Raw genomic sequence first — 25538 nt, 5'->3', positions numbered from 1 at the left:
TAGTGAAACAGGTCCTGCATACCTGGTTCTTCCATTCATTTGTTTGACTAATATTTACTGAGCACATAATAAGTGGCAGGCACTGTCCTTTGTATGGGGGGGAAAAAAAATCACTGCTCCCGTGAAACTGACAATCTAGAGAGCCAAATGACAGACATGACCCGTAAAATTTTTAAGTATGTTAGGCCATGCCAACAGAAAGTTAAGAGAAACAAAAGGATTTTTGAGGCAGGAATATGCAAGTTCAGTTAGATGGGGAAGGCTTGCTGAGAATGTGAAATTGCAGGAAACACCCGCAGAGATAAGAGAGCCAATCAAGCTGACATCTGGAGGAAGAACATTTCAGGCGGAAGGAACAGCATGTGCAAATGTCCAGAAACAAGAAAAGTAAGAAGGGCAGGGTGGTGGCAATGGAGTAAGCAGTGAGGAGAGTGGTAGTAGATGAAGTCACAGACGTTTGTTCATTTGTTCATTCATCTATTTCTTTGTTTATTCCACAAGTGTTATTGCTCCTATGTTACTAGGGTAAAAAGGGGCAATGCAGATACTATCCTTGTTCTCATGGGGGCACAAAAAGAAACCACACTGAAGTTATCAGAAACACACATGGCTTTGTATGCTCCTCCCTCTAGAAGCCTCATTCCTGGAAGTTGGACCTGGAGAGAGCCTAAGTACATACATGAACGAGACCACGATGACTTCTTTTCATAATGGACTCTCTTCCTATTCAAATATTTATTCTTATAACTTAGAGGGCTACTGTTCTTTCTGTTTAGACAATGAAGGCTTGCAGTGTTTTAAGGAAGAGGGTAGTCAGGGACTGTATCCACACACATAGGGCAAGCAACAGAAGTTTTTCCTGGCAAATGTTTTCCACTGACTGGTGGCAAAGAATTCCTGCATAACATGAGTTACATTCACTCCTACTGCAGCTAAATTGAGACATCTTCTAGTATAGAAAACCAATCTAGAAATAAGAAGGTCACTCATCCCTCCATTGTAGCACTTAGTTTTTCATGTCTACAAGAAAAGCTTTAAAGCCATGTTCCCTCCCCCTAACTATTCAGCTGTTCTTGAGCTATTGAAGTTAAAGAGAAATGTGAGTTCAGTCATGAGAAAAAATACCATATCTCTGCTTTTAGAAGATTCTGAAAGAAAGAGATGGAAAAGCAGCTAAACTAATATCCGAAGTACAGGGGAAAGAATATCTTAGGTACTACCCCATCCATGGCAAACTCATTTGAAATGTGTACTAGAGGGAAAGCCAAAAACTATTTGGTCCATTTAGGCTCTTCTACTCAAATATTTATTCTTACAACTTAAAGGGTAGATTGCCTGCATTTCATCCCAGCTCCATTGCTTATTAGCTCTGAAACTTTGGGCAACATTTTCATTTCTCAATCTCCTCATGCGTAAAATGAAGATAATAATCATGACTATCTCATGACATGTTTGTGAGGATTAAGTGAACTAATATGTGTTAAGTGCTTATAATACTTCTTGATAATACTGAGAACTTAGTTATTTTTACTAATTCTAGTAAAAAGGGAAGTAGCATGAAGCAGTAATGTATGCAGAAAGTCACTTATGTGATTTCTTCATGAGGAATTAAACCTTTTATTAGGAAATATCCCTCCTTAACAGTAATTGTTGCCACAAATTCTTCTTTACTACTAGTATTACTGTATCACTTTTTGTTAGGTTAGTTTTTACATAGTGTATTTTTTCTGGTTTTTTTTTTTTTTTTAATTTTGTTTTCCCTTATTTTTATAGTTCAGAGGCACTATATATAACAGGTACTCCTGTTAAATAACATATACTTGTGTTTTGATTTTTTGATCCAGATTGACAATCATTGTATTTGCCTGTTATTAATAATTGGGTCATTCAGGCCTGGGGGATTTGGTATAATCACTGACAAATATGGGTTAATAACTACCAAGTACTTGCTATTTGTTTCACTTATTCTAGATTCCATTTTCCTCTCCTTTGCCTTCTTTTGTTAACACTGACAGTAACCTCCAAGGCTTTAGTAACTCCCAAGACTGGACTAATCTCTCTTGCTCTTCACCACCACTTCTCCACCCTTCCTCCCTGCCCCCCACCCCTCGACCTTGGATTCTAGACTAGATGCTCTTCCCTTTCTTGTGGACTTTTCAATGCCTCCAGGTATACCACCTTATAATTTGTCAAATTCTTCAATCTCCTTTTGGGGGCAGGAAAGAAGAAAGGGGTACCTTGACCATATTACTAAATATCCATTACTAAAAGTGAAAGTCAAGTTATGTGGGATCAGTTTTAATGATGAACTTGGTGTTGATTAGTCATCCAACAAATTAAGTAACAGTTCAGATTTACTTTGGTATTTACCTGCATCATACCTCTGCATTATATATTTACCTGCATCATACCTCTGCATTATAATCATGTTTAACCCAAGTCTTCTCTTCAAACTTACTTTCATCTAATGGTCAGACTAGAAATTAAGTTGCTTATACTTGGACTGACTATATTTTCTAGTTTGCCTTGGATAATCCTGATTTACACCTGTCGTCCTGACTTCCTGTTGGGTCTACCCTGGAAATAAGGCCTCAGGACCATAAATTCTATTATCACCTACATAGAGTAATTACCCTTATTGTGGAAATTTGAATTTTAATAAATAATTCCTGAATGTTGAAATCTTTAAGCTATGAATGAATGACTCTCTGATACAAGAATATCAGCCACTGAAATTCAGGCAAAAAGGGAACATAACTTGAAGCATAAAACATTTCTGAAACCCATTAAATCACATGAAATTGCTAATAAATTTTTAAGGCTGGCATTGAAGAAGGGTTCCTAGATATAGCTCTGTACTAAGTTCTTCAACCTTTCCATCATAAAAATGAGACATAGAGGTTGTAATGTGAAAAATTGACTATAATATTATTAGTTAGTACTATAATCCAAGGTCATGAACTCTGAAAAGCAAATTAACACTATTGCATAGACTATTACTTTTAAGATAAAATATTTGTTATAATAAAAAGGCAAATAGGCTTTGTACAAAATCTAGGTCTATTTCAAAACACTGTCTTAAGTATAGGGTTCATTTCCTGAATTTGGGGGGTTATGTCTATTAGTTTATAAGTAAAAATTCTATTATGATGGAACTTTCCCAATTTTGCCCGAACTTGAAAAAGGCAATCATTTGTAAATTTCAATTTCTCCCAATTAAAAAAAGTTTACATGTTTGACTCATATGAATGCTCATTAACTGATGATGATGAGGAGGAAAATGATGAATTTAGGATTTTCAGAAAATTAGGCAGGCAGTAATTATAAGCAATGGTTAAGAGCATGGGATTAAGAACATCAACCAGGCAGGGAGCTTATCCTGAGGTAGCTATTTGTCAACTGTGCAGCCCTATTATTTCACTCTCAAAAACCCCTCAGTTTTCTTCCCTATCAGTTCAGTTCAGTCACTCAGTCATGTCTGACTCTTTGTGATCCCATGGACTGCAGCACGACAGGCTTCCCTGTCTATCACAAACTCTGGGAGCTTATTCAAACTCGTCCATTGAGTCAGTGATGCCACTCAACCATCTCATCCTCTGTCGTCCCCTTCTCCGCCCTCCTTCAATCTTACCCAGCATCAGGGTCTTTTTCAAATGAGTCAGTTCTTGGCATCAGGTGGCTAAAGTATTGGAGTTTCAGCTTCAGCATCAGTCCTTCCAATGAATATTCAGGACTGATATCCTTTAGGATGGACTGGTTGGATCTCCTTGCAGTCCAAGGGACTCTCAAGAGTCTTCTCCAACACCACAGTTCACAAGCATCAGTTCTTCAGCATTCAGCTTTCTTTATTATCCAACTCTCACATCCACACATGACTACTGGGAAAACCATGGCCTTGACTATATGGGCCTTTGTTGGCAAAGTAATGTCTCTGCTTTTGAATATGCTGCCTAGGTTGGTCATAACTTTTCTTCCAAGGAGTAAGCATCTTTTAATTTCATGGCTGCAGTCACCATCTGCAGTGATTTTGGAGCCCCAAAAAATAAAGTCAACCACTGTTTCCCACCTATTTGCCATGAAGTGATGGGACCAGATACCATGATCTATAAGCCAACTTTTTTACTCTCCTCTTTCATTTTCATCAAGAGGCTCTTTAGTTCTTCACTTTCTGCCATAGGTGTGGTATCATCTGCATATCTGGGGTCATTGATGTTTCTCTCAGCTATCTTGATTCCAACTTGTGCTTTATCCAGCCCAGCGTTTCTCATGATGTGCTCTGTACATAAGTTAAATAAGCAGGATGACAATATACAGCCTTGACATACTCCTTTCCCAATTTTGGAATCAGTCTGTTGTTCCATGTCCAGTTCTAACTGTCGCTTCCTGACCTGCATACAGATTTCTTAAGAGGCAGGTCGGGTGGTCTGGTATTCCCATCTCTTGAATAATTTTGCACAGTTCATGGTCATCCACATAGTCAAAGGCTTTGGCATAGTCAATAAAGCAGAAATAGATGTTTTTTTGGAACTCTTTTGCTTTTTCAATCATCCAATGGATATTGGCAATTTGATCTCTGGTTCCTCTGCCTTTTATAAAACCAGCTTGAACATCTGGAACTTCACACTTCACATATTGTTGAAGCCTGGCTTGGAGAATTTTGAGCATTACTTTACTAGCATGTGAGATGAGTGCAATTGTGTGGTATTTTGAGCATTCTTTGGCATTGTGTTTCTTTGGGATTAGAATGAAAACTGACCTTTTCCAGTCCACTACTGCATTTTCCAAATTTGCTGGCATATTGAGTGCAGCACTTTCACAGCATCATCTTTTAGGATTTCAAATAGCTCAACTGGAATTCCATCACCTCCATTAACTTTTTCTTCCCTATACAATTAGATAATCCCTATCTCATCCCACTACTGTGAAGATTAAATGCAATAATGCCTGTAGTGAGAATACAATAAATCCTAACAAACACTTTGATTCAGTACTTGAAAATAAATATTTTCAAAAACATAAGTTTAGGCCCCATTTCATTGCCCTCAGGAGGCTCTGCCCAAACTTCTTTTCTTCACTTTACAGCAGAGGTGGGAACCTCTGCCTTAGAGAACTAGAGGGGAATGTTACAATTTTGGGGTAGAAAACTCTGGATTTGAGACTATAGCATTGCTTTTCCAGCCAGTACAGAGCTGTTTGGAGGCTGGTAGGGATGGTGAGGCCTGAAACAGCTTCTGGAATTTCTGAGCAGCCCTGGTCAATACCAGATGGACCCAGTAGTTTTGAGTTACATGGACAGTCTACTGTGGCAATCAGACTTCTCACTACTGGATCCTCCAAGCTGGCTCAATGTTCATGTTATTGGGTTTGCCTTTGAGTACTTTTCCAGCAGTCAGTTTCATGACTGCTCTGACCATGTCTACTTCATCAGCCCCGAAGTTACTCAGTTCATCAAGTGCACTGGCAGCCCAGCAGAGAGTGCCATGTTCCTTGAACCCTTGGACCTCCCCAGTAAGAGTTATATTTTTAGCCATCAATGATAGTTCCAACCACACAGCTGGGGGAACCCACTGGAGCTTTTTTGGTTTATCTGCAAGATAAAAATGGTCTTTTTCATTATGATTCTTATGGTAATAGTAACTCACTCCATGTGAAGCAGGTAGCAGAGAAACTGGAGGCTTTCTTAGGCAGAAAAGGCAACAAACTGGCCTTTATGGAAGAGAAAACCCCTGCTCAACAAAACAGCTATGACTGTGGGATGTATGTGAAATGGAACACTGAGGCCTTGTGTCAGAACTTCTTTAGACAACAGCCAGAATCACTACTGCAGCTACTCGCTTACATACATCACAGAGAAGAGAGAAGAATGGAAAGATCTCACTGCCAGACTTGCTAAAAATGAGCTGTTGAAATATATTTGACTTTTGAAGTCTCTTCCTTCTGCTGTCCCCATGTGTTGGAGGCTGCAATCTCAGTGCCTGAGGGAAGATGCCTGGGAGAGGAATGCTTAGAATGCTTACCTTCTCCTGAAAGAATGTTGTCTTCTGCATTATTCTAGTGGAAAGTGTCACTTTAACCCTAACTTCAGAGCAATATGTTCTGTAAAGATGTCTTCAAAATATGCACAAAAATTGATTAATTCCCTTTTGGGCTCCCTTATACACATTCAGTTCAGTTTAGTTCAGTCGCTCAGTCATGTCCGACTCTTTGCGACCCCATGAACTGCAGCACGCCAGGCCTCCCTGTCCGTCACCAGCTCCTGGAGTTTACCCAAACTCATGTCCATCGAGTCGGTGATGCCATCCAGCTATCCTATCCTCTGTTCTCCCCTTCTCCTCCTGCCCCCAATCCCTCCCAGCATCAGAGTCTTTTCCAATGAGTCAACTCTTCGCTTGAGGTGGCCAAAGTACTGGAGTTTCAGCTTTAGCATCAGTCCTTCCAAAAAACACCCAGGACTGATCTCCTTTAGAATGGACTGGTTGAATCTCCTTGCAGTCCAAGGGACTCTCAAGAGTTTTCTCCAACACCACAGTTCAAAAGCAAGCATCAATTCTTCAGCGCTCAGCTTTTTTCACAGTCCAACTCTCACATCCATACATGACTACTGGAAAAACCATAGCCTTGACTAGATGGACCTTTGTTGGCAAAGTAATGTCTCTGCTTTTGAATATGCTATCTAGGTTGGTCATAACTTTCCTTCCAAGGAGTAAGCGTCTTTTCATTTCATGGCTGCAGTCACCATCTGCAGTGATTTTGGAGCCCAAAAAAATAATGTCTGACACTGTTTCCACTGTTCCCCCATCTATTTCCCATGAAGTGATGGGACCAGATGCCATGATCTTCATTTTCTGAATGTTGAGCTTTAAGCCAACTTTTTCACTCACCTCTTTCACTTTCATCAAGAGGCTTTTTAGTTCCTCTTCACTTTCTACCATAAAGGTGGTGTCATGTGCATATCTGAGGTGATTGATATTTCTCCCAGCAATCTTGATTCCAGCTTGTGCTTCTTCCAGCCCAGCGTTTCTCATGATGTACTCTGCATATAAGTTAAATAAGCAGGGTGACAATATACAACCTTGACATACTCCTTTTCCTATTTGGAACCAGTCTGTTGGTCCATGTCCAGTTCTAACTGTTGCTTCCTCACTTGCATATAGGTTTCTCAAGAGGCAGGTCAGGTGGTCTGGTATTCCCATGTCTTTCAGAATTTTCCATAGTTTATTGTGATCCACAGAGTCAAAGGCTTTGGCATAGTCAATAAAGCAGAAATAGATGTTTGTCTGGAACTCTCTTCGTTTTTCCATGATCCAGCAGATGTTGGCAATTTGATCTCTGGTTCCTCTGCCTTTTCTAAAACCAGTTGAACATCTGGAAGTTCATGGTTCACGTGTTGCTGAAGCCTGGCTTGGAGAATTTTGAGCATTACTTTACTAGCGTATGAGATGAGTACAATTGTGCAGTAGTCTGAGCATTCTTTAGCATTGCCTTTCTTTGGGGTTGGAATGAAAACTGGCCTTTTCCAGTTCTTGGTTAATTCCAAAGAAAAAAGATTGATCTCTAAAACAAATTGAGAATATGTGAAATCTAGAAGCAAGAAAAAAATCGTAGAGCAACCAAAACTTACCGCACAGCCCACATATTTCAAGAGATCAACTGGCTAGAAGCAGATCAAGACCTAACCTAATTCAAGATTGAAGTATTATCAGTTACTCAGTTCTGTGATACCTATTCTATTCAACAAGCAAAAGCTTTCCTAGTATAACCTTTGCCAATACTTGATAGAGATGGCGTTAGCCCATAGTCACCCATCTGATTCCTAGAGCACTTTAAGAAAGGGGGGATCTTAAATAACTTTGTTGAAAGTTTGTCACAGACATTTGTCTGTGGTGGACCTCTTGTTTTACATCTGAAACTTACTAAAAGTTGGTTTATTTTTGAGATATAAAGGAGAAAAAGTGACCTTTCTCAACTCTCACTTAATTCAAAATGCAGACGATACAATTTTTGAAATGTGGAACAGGAGTAAAAAGAAATGTTACTCCTTCTACAAGGAAAAATAAAAAACAAAAACATGTTTAGCTACTCCAGATTATTCTCATTATTCCACTGTTATAAAATATGAACTCTAATTATATAACAAGGCATTAAATGTAAATGCATTTCTGGCTCTTTGATAATATCATTGTCCTTTCAATGCTATGCATCTCCTGGGTCAAGTCCACTTTATTTTCAAAGGTTATATAAGAGTGAGGATAAATTATAAAGAAGGCATATTATGGACATAAGACCTAATGTAGTGTATTTCCTGAGATCAAAAACTTACGTATAACATATTTTGTTTGAAATATACTGAGGTTAAAAAATCACTTAAGTTTTATTTGTTATGCCATAAATAGGAATTTTTGGCCTCTGCTAATTGCTGAATGTCTATAAACACTTCCAGTATCAGTTTCTACTTGGTGTTTTTGTGATTTAGTGAGAGCATTAATGTTGTATTAGCAATAGCAGAATGGGCAAGGGGAGCTCCACATTCAATAAAACAGTCCTTTACTGCTACAGCAACTAATCTCATCTCACATTGCTATAGGCAAACAATTGCAACAAATTTACATGGAAAAAAAAAGAACCCCCCCCCCATACCTAGCATGTAAACCACAACATAACATCCCTCCCTTTCAAGTTAACAATTTAACCATAAATGGATACTTTCTGTGAGTCCTCCTTGAATTGTATCAGTGAATATAAAAGTATCAGCGAAGTTTATGTCAACAATAGGCAGGGGGGGAAAAAAAAAAAAGCCACCTTTACTTTGTAACTTCAAGAAATCCTCAAAAGAAGCTGCTGAAAAGCCACCAAAGGAGAAACTGTTTCAGTTCCTGCAGCATAAACCTGGGAAAGATACCTTTACAACTGATTAATACAGAAGTTCCCACTAGGCTTATCTATCTTATCTTTAATAGGTAACTGGAAAGGCCCAGATCCTGTGACTATTACAGGCACTGGAATCCACTTACTCCATCTCTATGGTTTAGGATGAATTTTTGTAGCTAATCCAAAGGGGAGGGAATGGGTACACATAGACCAACCTCAAGGAACTTGTGTTTTTTCTTTAAAACCTTTGTTTCAATGTGCATGGAGGTGGTAAAAGAAGTCTTGAGAAATCTCTGTGTCAGTATTTATTTAACAAGACTGACTCCTGTGGAATAATAGTGTTTATGTTTGAGTTATGAGGAAACTGGTCCACTTTTTGAGCCTATTAGTAACTTGCTTGATTCATCTATTTCACTTAACAAGGCCATATAGCCCTTGCATTCAGCCAAGAGTTCTTTTAAGTGCTTTACAAATATTAACTCATTTAATCCAAATATGGAAACTATATGGTAAGTGCATTGCTGCCCCAATCCCACAGATGTGCAAATTGAGGAGCACAGATGTAAAGCAATTTGCTCAAGTCCATCAATTACTCAGTTGCACAACAGGGATGTGAACTCAAGTAATCTAACTTCTAGACAGTTGGTTTCTTAATCATTATACCATCCTTGAAGACTTCTCAATGGAACGCAGCTTCCATTTCTCATTGAAGCAAATGAGATCCATTGTGAAAAGACAGACAGACATTCCTGACAATGTATCCACTGAGAGTGGTTAAGGCAATGCTAATAGAACTCTGGGATCCTTCCTAGAGTTTTCAACAATTTTTTTTTTTTTAATGTAAAAGTCCTACTAAATTAAACATAGACTATTTACTCCCCTTCCAAAAAACAAAGCTTCTTTGTTTACATGTTAGGCTAAGCAGCTAGGCATAGAGTTCCAGAGTGTTTTTATGACTCTACTTCTTAGCTCTGTTGAATGTGGTATAACTAAGGAGTGAGATTGTTTTCTTTGGTGTTGTAACAGTTTTTTGTTTTTTTTTCTTATCAAAATCACATACTTAGACATAGATGATTTAAGATTACAACTTTTCAAACTACTTGTCTGCTTTATGTATCTTATTAGAAGATTGCCCTTTCCAAAGTAAGCTTGTATCTAATAGTCATAATAAGAAGAATGTAGACTAAAGAGATCAGAAAATATGTCAAAACTTCTACTGTAGATAGGAAAATATGTAATTCGAAGAGACTTCTCCATTCAGCAGAAATATTGTGATTATATTTGTCTTTGGATATCCAGTTCCTGATACAATGACTGGCGTTGAATATATGTTCAATAAGTGCTTAGTAAATAATGATTCAGATTTGATTTTGTTTTCCTATATCTATTGATAGGAACTATATCCATCCTAAAGGAGATCAGTCCTGGGTGTTCATTGGAAGGACTGATGCTGAAGCTGAAACTCCAATACTTTGACCACCTCATGTGAAGAGTTGACTCATTGGAAAAGACCCTGATGCTGGGAGGGATCAGGGGCAGGAGGAGAAGGGAGTTGGACCCGACTGAGCGACTGAACTGATCTGATATACAGGGTAAAAAAAATTCTCCGTATTTACATAGAGTGCCAAACTATACACATGAAAAACATCCTCTAGGCATATAGAAAGATATCACTTCTTTTTATATAGGTGTCATATATATATATATATATATATGTGTGTGTGTGTGTGTGTGTGTATATATATATATAAAATGTTAATTTTGTCTTTTCAAAGAACAATATCTTATCTCTTCTATTATATTTTAGTCTCTTTTTCATTTATTCCTCTCATCCTTGTTAGTTCATTCCTTCCACTATGTTTGGGTTTAGGTTGCTGTTCTTCTCCTAGGTTCTTAAGGGGTAAAGTTGGATTGTTAGAGATTTTTCTTGTTTCTTAGGTTTTTATTTTGTGGTTATTATGAGGCTTACATATAACAACTTACACTTATAACTCTCTATTTGAGGTTGATAATAATTTAAGTACAAATAATCTAAAGCTCTACAGTTTTATTTCCCATACCACATTTTATCTTTTTGATGTTATGTTTTAAATCCTTCTATCTTATGTATCCCTTAACAAATTTTATAGTTATTTTTACAAAATATTTTTATCTTTCATTATTCATAATAGCTTTCTAAGTAATTCATTACCTTCTCCATATATTTACCTTTACCAGTGAGATTTATACTTTTTATATGTTTCCTTGTTGCTAATTAGGGCCCTTCCTTTTTAACTTAAAGGGGTCACTTTAACATTTTTTTGGGAAGCCAGTTTAATAATGGACTTGGTTAGTTCTTATTTGTCTGGAAAATTCATCCATTCCTTCAATTCTAAATGACAACTTTGCCAGGTAGAATATTCTTAGATGGTAATTTTTTCTTTCAGTACTTTGGATATTTCATGCCACCTCCTTCTGACCTGCAAAATTTCTGCTGAGAAAACTGCTGATAGTCTTGCAGCGGTTTCTTTACAGATTGTTTTCTCTCTTGCTGTTTTTAAGATTCTCTCCTTGTCTTTAATTTTGACATTTTCAGTTCAGTTCATTTGCTCAGTCGTGTCCGATTCTTTGCAACCCCATGGACTGCAGCATGCCAGGCCTCCCTGCCAATTGCCAACTCCCGGAGTCTACCCAAACCCATGTCCATTGAGTCAGTGATGCCATCCAACCATCTCATCCTCCATCGCCCCCTTCTCCTCCTGCCCTCAGTCTTTCCCAGCATCAGGGTCTTTCCAAATGAGTCAGCTCTTCACATCAGGTGGCCAAAGTATTGGAGTTTCAGCGTCAACATCAGTCCTTCCAGTGAACACCCAGGACTGATCTCCTTTAGGATGGACTAGTTGGATCTCCTTGTACTCCAAGGGACTCTCAGGAGTCTTCTCCAACACCACAGTTCAAAAGCATCAATTCTTTGGCACTCAATTTACATTTTTTTAATTTATTTTTTAATATAAATTTATTCATTTTAATTGGAGGCTAATTACTTTACAATATTGTATTGGTTTTGCCATACATTAACATGAATCCACCACAGGTATATACATCAATTCTTCAGTGCTCAGCTTTCTTTACAGTCCAACTCTCACATCCATACATGACTAGTGGAAAAACCATAGCCTTGACTAGATGGACCTTTGTTGGCAAAGTAATGTCTCTGCTTTTTAACACACTATCTAGGTTGGTCATAACTTTTCTTCCAAGGAGTAAGCGTCTTTTAATTTCATGGCTGCAATCACCATCTGCAATGATTTTGGAGACCAAAAAAAAAAAAAAATAAAAGTCAGCCACTGTTTCCCTATCTATTTGCCACAAAGTGATGGGACCAGATGCCATGATCTTAGTTTTCTGAATATTGAGCTTTAAGCCAACTTTTTCACTCTCCTGTTTCACTTTCATCAAGAGGCTCTTTAGTTCTTCTTCACTTTCTGCCATAAGAGCAGAGTCATCTGCATATCTGAGGTTATTGATACTTCTCCCTGCAATCTTGATTCCAGCTTGTGCTTCATCCAGTCCAGTGTTTCTCATGATGTATGAATATAGATTGGATTCTCTGGTTTTCATCTTATTAGGAACTCTCTGGGCTTCCAGAACATGAATGTCTGTTTCCTTCTCCAAATTAGGGAAGTTTTCAGCCATTATTTTTTCAAATCAGCTTTCTGCCTTTTTTTTTTCTTTCCTCCTTCTGTGATCCCATAATGCCAGTGTTAGTCTGATATTGTCCATTAAGTTCCTTAAGCTAATCTTGACTTTTTTTTCATTCTTTTTTACTGCTCTGATAGGGTATGCCCACTGTTCTGTTTTCAAGTTCATTGGTCTTTTTTTGCCTCCTCTAGTCTGCTGTTGAACCCCTGTAGTGTAAATATTTTTCAGATCAGTTATTCTAAACTTTGGCTTCCCTGATAGCTCAGTGGATAAAGACCCAGGAGACATGGGTTCGATCCTTGGGTTGGGAAGATCCCCTGGAGAAGGAAATGGCCACCCACTCCAGTATTCTTGCCTGGGAAATCCCATGGACAGAGAAGCCTGGCAAGCTACAGTCCAAAGGATCACAAAGAATCGGACCTTGGGTTGGGAAGATCCCCTGGAGAAGGAAATGGCCACCCACTCCAGTATTCTTGCCTGGGAAATCCCATGGACAGAGAAGCCTGGCAAGCTACAGTCCAAAGGATCACAAAGAATCGGACACTACTGAGCAACTAAGCACATATTATAAACTTTAGTCCTGTGACTTCTATTTGGTACTTTTTATATGTTCTTCTCATATTGAGGTTTTCCCTGTGTTCATTTATTCCTCTCCCAAGTACAGTGATCATGCTTAAATACTATTACTTGGAATTATTTACCAGGAAAATTACTTATCTCCATTTCACTATGTATTTTGACTGATAAGACAGAGGAGTTCAGTCTTTTGTTCCATTTAGGACTTCAAATGATGGCATGAAGCCCACCCAAATGAAGGGTAATCTGCTTTACTCAAGTCCACCAATTAAATTTAAATCGCTCCTAAAAACAGCCTTATAGAAGCCTTTAGGAATGACTATCTGATTTGAGTTCCTATAATAACTGTCCCTGGAGAAGGCAATGGCAACCCACTCCAGTACTCTTTCCTGGAAAATCCCATGGATGGAGGAGCCTGATAGTCTGCAGTCCATGGGGTCGCTGAGAGTCAGACACAACTGAGTGACTTCACTTTCACTTTTTACTTTCACGTATTGGAGAAGGAAATGGCAACCCACTCCAGTGTTCTTGCCTAGAGAATCCCAGGGATGGGGGAGCCTGGTGGGCTGCTGTCTATGGGGTCTCAAAGAGTCGTACATGACTGAAGCGATTTAGCAACAGCAGCAGCAGCAGCAGCAGTAACTGTCCCTAGTCTTGGAAACTATGGAATGGAATATTCCAGAGATAAGAAATGTAAATTCAAATGAGTTATTATAGCTAGATCCAGATGCATTAGGTATTAAGTTATTACCCCTAAAATTGATCTTTTAGATACTGTAGTGTGTCCTCCTTTAAACTGTGAAATCAGTTTTCCAATAATTTCTAAAAATGAGAATATACCAATGTGTTGTGTCATGGCATTTGTAATTCCGTAAACATGCTGTCCCCATTTAAAATAAGGTAAAACAGTTTTGAGACCTTGTGACTTCATGCAAAAGGTAGCTTAAACCATTTAAGATTACTGTCACTTGGGGGTGGGGGTGACCTTGGAATTACTAGTGCTGATTAAACCTGTTTTTCTCTTCCCTCAAACACATACAGACACACATACACCTCCACAGAAACATCCCCTAAAATGTTTGACCGAACATCTGGGCACTATGGCCCAGACAAATGTACATATAATATTAACCATATACCAACTAATACCTTGCCCTTGACTTTCTGACTTTCTGAACACACAGTTCCTATATTTACTGCCTTCTAATAATCAAGATCATGTGATGACTGAGCAACAGTTGCAATATTTCTTGAATTTCTTTCTAGTGGAACTTGAAAGGGACACTCTCAATATGACCATTCTACTTGTAAAGCCTATAAAGTTGTAGCTATCATTTGCCTTTTGAGCAGGAATTAGTCTACCTTCATGATGGGTTTGCAGAGATCTGAATACTGAAGTGCTTAGGGGTACCACCCCTGCACAGTCAAAAATCTGCACATACACAATTCCTTATCCACAGATTCAACCAATCATGGATCATGTAGTATTACTGAAAAACATTGACATGAGTGGATCTATACAGTTGAAATCTCTGATGTCAACTGTAACTTCTACCCTAGATATTTTTAATCTATTGATAATGAACACTTTTCTTTCATGTTACAATATCTTTGGTATAATATACAGTGATAAGATATAGTTGCACTGAATTAGGGTCTCCTTAGACCATTGCATAGGTGAAATGTGAATTTGTCAAAAGTCACCATTAACCGAAAGCTTCATTCATAAAGGACTTTCCTTACAGCTCATACAAGAAATCATCAAGGTTATAATGTGGAGGCAGATAGTTCACATCTATATTATACATGCAGGGGTGCTCTCAACAAGTTGATTTCACTGCTGAAATTTAATCTCAAACAATGGTTGGCTGTCTGGCAGACATTTGCCATCAGTAATCTCATAAATCGATCACATGTTGTAATTGAAGTTGGAGGCTGAGATTTCTAATCATGATACCTGTTTAAATTTATTTGTCAGCCAATGTGTTTGTTGAGAATATTCAATTTTATTTCAAGATAGAATAAAAGCATCTCAGTTATGAATCCTAGAAACAGGCTGACCAAATCAACTCTCTTCATGATTACTCAAACAGTCCTTTCTAGAATAGGGTGTTTTAAAGTTGTAAAACACATTGCATTTGATTATTTGCAAATATCCTTTGAAAATGAGTTTACACTGCCTGGTATTATTTTGTCTGTCTGTCTGTCTCTCTTACTTCTAGTGTTCCTTTAATAGGGCTAGAAAGAGAATAGGAGAGGCAAGGTAAAGGTAAAATATATTTGCCACCAGAAGAGAATAAGCAATAAAGAGTAAAGGTAAAAGAGCCAACAGTAAACAGAACCTCAGCAGAACAGCCCTTTATTGACTTCAGGCTAATCCCATCATAAATCATAGGAAGCCAACATCTCAACTTAATAGGAGCAAAGCACAATAATACTGAACCACAGCAGCAAAAGGTACATTCAGCGGCTAAATAATTCTTGTCTATAATAAGTTCAATATTAAGCATTATATACATGGAATTCCCTATCTTAGTTATAAACTATAAAGATTTTTGGCTTCTTTGCTTTAATTTGGCAATTTGAGTTTTATATCTTGGGTGACATTTTAACTGAATGGTTGGTTTTGCTGTTAGTAATATGTTAAAGATTTTAAAATTGTTCTATAAGCTTGAAGCATTAATAGATATGCACAGTGTTATAAGGCTCCAATATTCTTCTTTTCAGGTGGCAATTTTAAATTATTCTCCGTTTAATTAGAGCTATTACTATGGTCCCATATACAAATCTTTCTCCTTCCCCTCTCTCATATTTTAAAACTATCAGAAAAATTTTAAGTGATTTAAAAGTCTAATCCAGAAAGTACTTAGTGTTGTCTCTATGAATAGTTCATCAAGAGGAAAGAATCTAGCCGAAAAAGCATCCTAATGGATTTTCATTTTCTTATAGCAGTAGAATAACAGATGCAAAGGTGGAAAACAATGAAAGCATATTTTGACATCACAGAACATAATATTTCCATTGTGCTTAGTCACTATCTATTAAGCAGACAAATTATTTAGTAATTTGCCTTTGAATGGTCTAAAAACCTGTTGTCCATGTGTTTTAGGAAGGTTATAGGCCAGCAACATTACACTGCCCATGCATTCCCGTGGCATCTATACAAACCTCTGTCCGACCAGTTCTGCACATGAAAGTGATTTATTGACTTTCTCTCCAATTGACCGTGAACTCTTGGACAGCAAAGTTTTTTGATTTTTTTTTTTTTTTTAATTAGAATCCCCAAAGCCTACCACACTATCAGGCTCAGTGCCACATAACAGACCTCCAATTGATCTTTGCAGACTGAATGAACAAATGAATGGATAGGCTTCCCTTAAATAGAGTTAGTTGGTTCTGCTAAAGGGAGTCATACTCCTATTTTAAAAATGTTTCTAACACTCCATTCTGTTTTAAATAGATGTATATTCTGCAGTGTTTACAATGTGTCACCAATGACACCATCCAACTAGGATTCTGGTATTAAGATTTTGATAGTAAGTAATATTCATCTGACAGATCATGAACTTCCAGTATTTCTTTCAAATATCACACCCAGAAAGAAACTTAAAGACCATATAATCTGTTGTAGATTCTATGTCCTTGTTGGATCAACTGATGGCCCTGTCTCTCTGGAACTCTCCCATTCTGTGTTCTCTTGGAATCTTGTCTCTCTTGGTTTTCCGAGTTCTCTGTCTACACTTCATGTTCCTTAGCAAGTACCTTATACATTACCAGCTAAAATGTCATTGATGCTCTTCCCTTTCAACATATTCCTTTTAGGACAGCCTTTTTAGTTAATTATTTCAACACCATCTAGGTATGATTGGACTCCCCTGGTGGCTCAGATGGTATAGAATCAGCCTGCAATGAGGGAAACCCAGGTTCAATCCCTGGGTAGGGAAGATCCCATGAAGAAGGGAATGGCCACCCATTCCAGTATTCTTGCCTTGAGTATTCCATGGACAGTGGAGCCTGGTGGGCTGAAGTCCATGGGGTCTCCAAAGAGTTGGACACGACTGAGTGACTAACACTTTCACTTCAGGGATGATTATTCTTAGACTTCTATCTTGATTTCTAGGGCTATATAGTAAACTATCCACTCAATATCTCTACTTCATTGTGTCTTTATCAATTAGCATTACCAAACAGGTTAAGCCAGAAATATGGGGAGATAATTTTCTCTCAGTAGCCTCTTATATTCAGTTTGTTACCAAGCCTTGCTGATTTTCCTTTCCTACTCCTGGACACCCTCAGTGTATCACTTTTTTTTTTTTTTTTCCCCTTAGTTCAAAATTGTTATCCTTATCTCAGTTCCCTACAATTCACCACTGTAGCCAAATGGACTTTGTAAAGTGTAAATCAGACTCTTCTCCTTTACTATTTAAGGTTCTTCAGTGGTTCACCATTGCTTAGAGAATAACACCCACTTCTTTTAGCATGGCAGTTAAAAGGCCATTGTGATTCCCTTCTCAGGGGTTCCATCACACATATGAAATTACCCCATGAGCTGATTTTAATTCCAGGAATAAGACATGCTCATCTATGCCTCCCTGGCTTTGCATAAGCTGTTTTGTGTTTGTTGTAGTAAAATGAACTAGTTAACTCTGAACTTCTGCTTATCCTTTTAAATCACAAATTGATGACTTCCAGAAATGAGGAATTTACCATTTCTCAAGGCAGCCCGTTCAACATCATCTTGAGCTGACACCAAGAGAGTTATTCCTTGTCCCTAATTATATTCTTTGTAGTCACATAGAACAAGTCTAATGTTTTTCTTTTGCATGTTATATCTTTAAAAAATTAAAAAACTATTACTCCTAGTGCTTCTATTCTTTGAGGAAAATATCAACAAAATCCTTTATATAAACTTCTTTTTTTCACGCCCATTGAACGTTGGTGTCTAGAATTTTATGGGTACTACAGATGTGGTCTAACCATTATATAGTTAAGCTCAACCCTGCTTTTGTACACCTCACAACCAACTGGCCATTATTTAGAGGTAGTCTGCGAGGAGGGGGATGGGATTTACTCTCATCCAAGAGAGTTAGACTACAGCTGTTTCTGCACAAAGCATCTGGAATTCTGAGCTTGAGGGAAATTTTACCATACTCTCCAAAGAAAATAAAAATGGATCTGAAATCATTGATTCAGGCATTTAAATTTCATAGAAAGTGTGTGGAGAGTAGTGGGAAAGAGCAATTGGAGAATGTATTCAGGAAAGATTATATTTTTAATAGAGGGGTTGTTATACACCACAGAAAAGAAAGAGGCATAGAACCCCCACTAGCTAGAGATGCTCCAACTTCCTGTTCTGCCAAGTCCTATGACATACTGTTCTTCTTTGATTGTGCTCAGTCATATCCAACTCTTTGTGACACCATGGACTGTAGCCCGCCAGGCCCCTGTGTCCATGGAATTCTCCAGGCAAGAATACTGGAGTGAGTTGCCCTATCCTTCTCCAGGGAATCTTCCCGACCCAGAGATCAAACCCATGTTTCCTGCATTGCAGGTGGATTCTTTACCACTGAGCCACCAGGGAAGTCCCCCAGGAATATAACTTTGAACAAATAGCAAGCTCCTTAATATTAAAAATAAATCTCTGACATAGTTTTAGCCCTCACATAACAGACAGGAATGCTATTTAGGCAGTAGCCTAAAGATATAAACCTCATAGTGCTAATGACATTATGAAATGTCATAATGAAATTTTATGATGCCTGAACTAGATTCCCATTACAATGTGCAAACATTCACAATTAATTATAAGATTATAAGCACAATATTCAGAGTAACACCCACAAAAAATACCGGGCCCAAGTACTGTAGAAGCATTTAAATCTTATAGGAACTTCAAAACACTCATGCGTTGTCCATTTCTCATTTTAATTGTAAAAATGTAAGCCAAGTTTTTTTAAAAGAATATATTTTCTGATGATTTATTTGTTAAAGGTCTTTGCAATAATTTCTAATAACTCTCTAAATTTAATATTACTATTAATTAAGTAAGCAGCTCTTAAATTTAAAATACTAGGTTTAAAATGTCACTTTTAGAAGTGGTACTGCTTGGACATCTAGCTTGGTATTCCTCTACTCTTAGACTCAAATCTAATTGAGGAAAAAAACATTCTGTCTACATCTCTTTTTAAAACTTAATATTACAATAATTACAGGATTGCTTAAATGCTTTTTTCAAATGTCTGTGTCATTTGAGATTTTAAATCTTCTCTAGTATGAATTTCACTCAATATCTCCATTTTTCTTACCATGATAAAAAATTTTTTACCTACTCCTCTTAATAAATATCAAATTTAAGAAGTTATGCTTAAATTTCTACTACATAACCTAGATTTAGTGGGTATTAATGTAAAATATAAAGCCTGTTCTCCCCACAGTTCTCCCCAACTCACATAACGTCAAATTCCTCATTCTATTTGCTCAAGACAAAAATTAAAGTCAATACTGACTTGCCTCATATTACCTTTCTAATCAAAATGTGACCACTTGCCCTTGCTCACTCCCCTCAGGCACACTAACATCATTGCTATCTCTTGAATATGATATTCCCAGAGGAGCTTCCATGGCAGGTATTTTGTGCTTTTTCTTCCCTTTACCTGAAAAGCATAGCCTCTAGATAGTCATGTGGCTTGTCCTCATATCTCCTTTGAGACTCCACTATGCAAACTCCCTTGGCTCAGCACTCTCCATTTCTCCTCCCTGCTTTACTTTCTCCCATGGCATCTACCACCATCTAATATATACTTTACTCATTTATCTTTATTTTGTCTCTCCCTGTGTGACAGGAAGAATTCTAAAGATATATCCCCAAGATTCCTGTCCCCAAGCAATTCAAAGAAACACTAATCTTAGTACTTCTGTGAAGGGACTTTGCTAGGTAATTAAAGTTGCTAATCAGCTAACCTTAAAATAGGGTGATCATCCTGGACTATCTGGGTGGGACTAATGTAATCACTTGAGTTTTTAAAAGCCCAAGAGTCAGACAAAGGAGAAATGAGGGAATAAGGACGTCAGAGAGATTCAAAGTGTGAGAAAGACTGAATGCGCCCTGGCTGGTTTGATGATGAAGGAGGCAATGTGATAGAGAAAGCAGGCATTCTGATGGAGGTGAGAGAGTCTTCCAGATGCCAGCTGCAGAGGGATAGAAACCTCATTCCTACATCTACAAGGAACCAAACTGCCAATGACCTGAATGGGCTTGGAAGCAGATTTTCCCTTAGAGCCTACAGAAAAAAAAAAACAGCCCTGTTGGGAAAAGATGAAGAACCCATTGGTTTGAACCTTGTGAAACACAGAGCAGAAACATAGCCAGGCATGGAAGTTGGACCTACAGATTAGTAATGGATGTTGCTTCACATCACTAAGTTTGCTAAGGCAACAGTAAAAAACCAACACACCCTATAAGAATCTAGGCCCTGTGAGGCCAGGGATCCAGTCTGTTTTCCCCTGTGCTGTGCTATGAAAAAAGAAAAGTGACAGTGTTAGTTGCTCAGTCATGTCTGATTCTTTTCAGCCCATGGAGTGTTGCCTGCCAGAATCCTCTACTGGAGTGGGTAGCCATTCCCTTCTCTAGTGGATCTTCCTGACCCAGGGCTTGAACCTCGGTCTTCTGCATTGCAGGCAGATTCTTTACCATCTGGGCCATGTGCACTAGAATCTAGAATAATACCTGACAATAAAAGACAATAATTAGTTGCTAAATTGAAGAACAGATACAGTATACACATTCTTTCCCATGAAAACTATATTTTAAAAGATCTTGTGAAATTTTTACCCCAAAATATTGACAAAAAAATATTTAAAATATAAAACACGAATTGACTTGAAAACTGTCTATTCAATAGCTTGTATCTTTGCAAGTCAGCAGTGGCTATCACTTCCATGCAGCCAACACAAGCAGCAGTCAAACACCACTTCTAAAGTCATGGTTTCCAACTTGCATGTTGAAACATCTTGTTGGGTGATAAAAATCAATTTATGGGGTTGATGAAGAGAGGGAAGAATGAAGGAAAGGAGAACAAAGGAAGGAAATAAAACACAAAAATCAGAATTTTAGTTATAGTGTGGGGTATATGAGTGTGTGTGTATTGGGGTGGGTGTTGTATATATCTTGGATCATAATGTAAGATGTATTTCTTACTTAGGTCCCATCAAAATAATTGAAAACTACAGCCCTAAGAGTCATCATGATCTGTCATGGATGGACACGGACAAGAATGCAATTCAGGGCCTGGTCAGAGGTGAGATAAAGACAAAAGAATGACGAATGTGTCTGTTAGAAAGGGCTGATCAAAAAAAGACCATACTACCCTAAGTCTATGTTAAATTCACAAGTCAAGAAGGGAGCTTGTGATTGAATAATTCACACAAATTGTACCACCTTAAAGTGAGAAAATGAGCCTTTCTTCTCTTGCTGTGTTCTTGCCTTGCCTTGGACCTGGAGTTGCTCCCCTGGACACCATTCAGACCCACCAACTCAGAGTCATCAAGTCTTGGTATAAAATCAGGCAGCATCTGGAAAGGAGTGACTTGAGACTGTAATCAGCCAAGCACCCTAAGATGCTATTTCTTTTCTCCCTTAGAGAGAGAGGATGAAAAACCTAGCACTTATTTATCTTCTGATATCAGCCAGTTATTAGTGTCATATAAATTTAGCTGGAAAAGAAGTTGGAAATGTCCTTGGCACAAGGAATCAAAGAATAAATGGTGGTTAGAGGAACTTGAAATTGAATCTAGATCAATATTCTCATTTTTCTGCAGATGAGGAAGCTGAACTACAGGCTTATGCTATCCCTATTATTATAATAATGTTATTCTTGACTTATGTTTACCAGTAGATTCCAACGTTTATTGTTGCTACTGCTAAGTTGCTTCAGTCGTGTCTGACTGTGCGACTCCATAGACAGCAGCCCACCAGGCTTCCCCATCCCTGGGATTCTCCAGGCAAGAACCCTGGAGTGGGTTGCCATTTCCTTCTCCAATGCATGAAAGTGAAAAGTGAAAGTGAAGTCACTCAGTCGTGTCCAGCTTGTAGCGACCCCATGGACTGCAGCCTACCAGCCTCCTCCATCCATGAGATTTTCCAGGCAAGAGTACTGGAGTAGGTTGCCATTGCCTTCTCCGAATGTTTATTGTTAGTGATCTGCATATGGATAGCAAAAGAATAATGCAATTGTATACTACTTTTTCCCCTACTCAAGGGCATATTCCTGGTGGGCAGGCAACATGCTATATATATATATATATCTTTGTGTTCTAGTTAGTGACTACTGTAGTTGGGGAAATTAAATAAGATAATACCTTCAGTGTATTTAGCAGAGTACCCAGCATACTTTAAGAGCTAAGTAAATATTTTCATATTTGATTTTGTTGCTTTGATTATAATATGAGCATTTTTACCATAAAATATTTAGGTACAGGAAATTTTTAGTATTTTTGATTCTCATTGAATTACACAACAAAGTAAAATCATATTTTATGCCCTTAAAATCCATTATGTTTGAAGTGATGTTAAAAAATTAGAGTTCTTATCTGTTTAAGGCATTTTAAGTAAACGAGTAAAGATGAAAGAATTCCAATTAGTTAAAAATTACTCAGAAAATGTCTTGTTAGGCATATGAGGATTCATGATTCATAAAGATAATATCTTTAATGAAAATATAAAACTCTTGTATAATATCAACTCAAGTTCACTTATCCTTAGGTAAGAAACAGACCTCAGAGCTGTGTGACCACTGAAATTTGAAATCTGTACCAATGCTGAAGGGCTGTAAATCCTAAAATTAGAATGTGACTTCTTTTAGGAGATATTCCACAGAGAAAGTATATCCAAACATTAAAAGAAATGAACCACAGTCTATTTTTTCTGAGGATTCCAACAATGTTATCAAAGATTTTTTTTTCTCAACTCTTACATGTTCTATAGCACCTTTCCCCTCTGCTACTTTTCTATTCTATAATTAGCAGATAATTATGTGCTCTTTCACAGTGGAAAGACTATTCTTTTATTAATGACTCTTTGAAAAGTTCTTTATTATTTATCTTTGAAAGTGAGTTCGAAATCAAAAGCCTTTCATGGCTCTTTTCTTTTTAACTTAGGAGTTCTTTAAAGTAATACACTAGATGCTTACAGATGTTGTATGCAGTCATTAAGTTTTACCTTTAGGTGAGAAGTAGGGCTTGGGAAACAAATGTTGCATCCTCCTTTCTCTGCATAAATGTTTGAAGTTTTGAAGAGCATGTATGCAAAATATTGATGCTCCAACAAGGCCTGTCTATGCTATGCCTTTTCCCCTTGTTAGGACAAATAGAAAATGGGTTATAACAATAAGCTTCCTGAATCTAGTACAAAGACAGAAGGAGGATATAATTAGCATTTATGGGAAGTACAATGTAAGTTCCAAATTAGTCTTAAATGAGGAATTCACCCAGCCCCTGATCTGTAGTCAATTCTGGAAAGTATCATGCATCTCTGCTGAGGCCAAGCAAGCCTCATTGATGTTTTTGGCTGACTGCTTCTCTTCTAACATTAAATTTACCAGAGTACTCCAGATTGGATATGGGCAATTATGAGGGAGGGTGTATGTTATTGCAAATTTTAATCATTTCTTGAGCCATTTTGCTTGCAGTGTAATCCCACAAGATCAACATATTCTGCATAAGAAACCCAAATGGCTTTTGGCTGAGAGCAGCTCTTCAGTTACTTTATAACCTATTCCTGCTTAACTTCTAGATGTTCCCATTTGTGGCTGCTGCTGCTGCTAAGTCACTTCAGTGGTGTCCAACTCCGTGTGACCCCTTAGACAGCAGCCCACTAAGCTCCCCTGTCCCTGGGATTCTCCAGGCAAGAACACTGGAGTGGGTTGCCATTTCCTTCTCCAATGCATGAAAGTGAAAAGTGAAAGGGAAGTCGCTCAGTCGTGCCCGACTCGTAGCGACCCCATGGACTGTGGCCTACCAGGCTCCTCTGTCCATGGGATTTTCCAGGTAAGAGAACTGGAGTGGGGTGCCATTGCCTTCTCCGCATTTGTGGCTAGGACCTGCCAAATCAGGGCCTCAAGGGCTTGTTGGCTCCCCACAGTCATGGCTACCTTATTCAACTGGATAGTAATACCAGTGGTTAGAACAGTAATCAGATTTCTTCTCAACAATATTGCTGCTATCTAAGTATGGCAGACCCTACCTCTATCCAACACTTTCACTATGGGTAAAGTAATGTGCCAGAACTGTTTCAAGAATTTTTCTTATCTCCTGTACTTTTGGGGCTATTTCAACAGAGATGGCAGAACAATAACAACATGGTGACCTTGGGAACTTTTCTTCTTTGGGGCTTCGGGGAAATTCACCCACGTTGTTGTGTAAGCCAAACTCACATTCATAATTTAACATCATTTTGCCCAGCCATTTGAAATGCCATGATGCTCCTTTAGGTGAAAACATCTAAGTAGCTTCATTTTCACCAGCAATCTTTTTACTTGTGAAGCAAAAAATAAAAATAATTTACTTTGATTGTATAATCAAGAAGCTCCTTCTTTCAAGCCTTTTATCTTCTCTTATATATAATGATTTTTCCTTTTTAAATGAGAATCAAAGACTCTCAGGCTTGGAAGGAATTATTAAAACATAATTTAATACAAACATCTACTGTTTCATGAAACCTTTCAACAGTGTCTTCCAGGAGGTTTTACAGCTGTTCTCCAGGGCAAAAGAGATGAAGGAAAAATAAAAAGGGCAATCCACTGTAAGTACATTAATTATATAAACTTATAATTAAAATAAACCAGAGGATCTAGATGTGGTGTTCCCTACTCACAAGCGCTCAGTCTTTTATCCATCTTGTTTAATTACACTAGGAAGAATTTGTGAAGAAGAGACTCAGTTTTATTTGAACTCTTGATAATATGGCCAAACAGGGAGTAAAGCAACACTTGTGAAAGAATTAATTACAAGAATTTAGATCACATGGTCCCGACCTTTTCATTTCAATGTTCTGAAAAGCTAAAAATATTTTTAAAGGTCTGCTTGAACAGAATTATAGTAAGTTTTAATCACAGTTATATAAGTTAAATGAGCTAGTATAAACTATGGGTTCAGAGGTTAGGTTCTGCAATAAAAAATGTATAGTTTGAACCCTAACTTCTCATTAATTAGCTATATGACCTTGAAAAGTCACTTAACATTTTAAAGCTTTGACTTACTCAGCTGTGAAAAGGAGATAATATTACCTTCTTTACCAGGCTATTAAGAGGATTAAATAAGCTAATTCACATGAAGCACGTTTTCAGTATATGACATATATTTTACGTATCTAATAAATGTTAGCTTCATCATTATCCGCTCATTTAATAAAAACATAG

The 25538-nt window shown here is 37.7% G+C and overlaps 1 protein-coding gene and 1 pseudogene across 8 annotated transcripts in view; one reads left to right on the top strand and one right to left on the bottom strand.

Annotated features, from left to right (window-relative positions):
* Positions 1-25538, bottom strand: part of TAFA2 (TAFA chemokine like family member 2) — a 563996-nt gene that overhangs the window by 15355 nt on the left and 523103 nt on the right. The gene's annotated exons all lie outside the window — the stretch shown is intronic.
* On the top strand, positions 5235-5918 carry LOC147371946 (sentrin-specific protease 8-like; annotated as a pseudogene).

The sequence above is a fragment of the Bos grunniens genome, chromosome 5, assembly GCF_055505025.1.
Source record: "Bos grunniens cultivar Pamir isolate PY7600 chromosome 5, Bosgru_T2T1.0, whole genome shotgun sequence".
Lineage (NCBI taxonomy): Eukaryota > Metazoa > Chordata > Mammalia > Artiodactyla > Bovidae > Bos > Bos grunniens.
The sequence above is the reverse complement of the archived record's forward strand: the minus strand, read 5'-3'. Positions and strand labels throughout refer to the sequence as shown.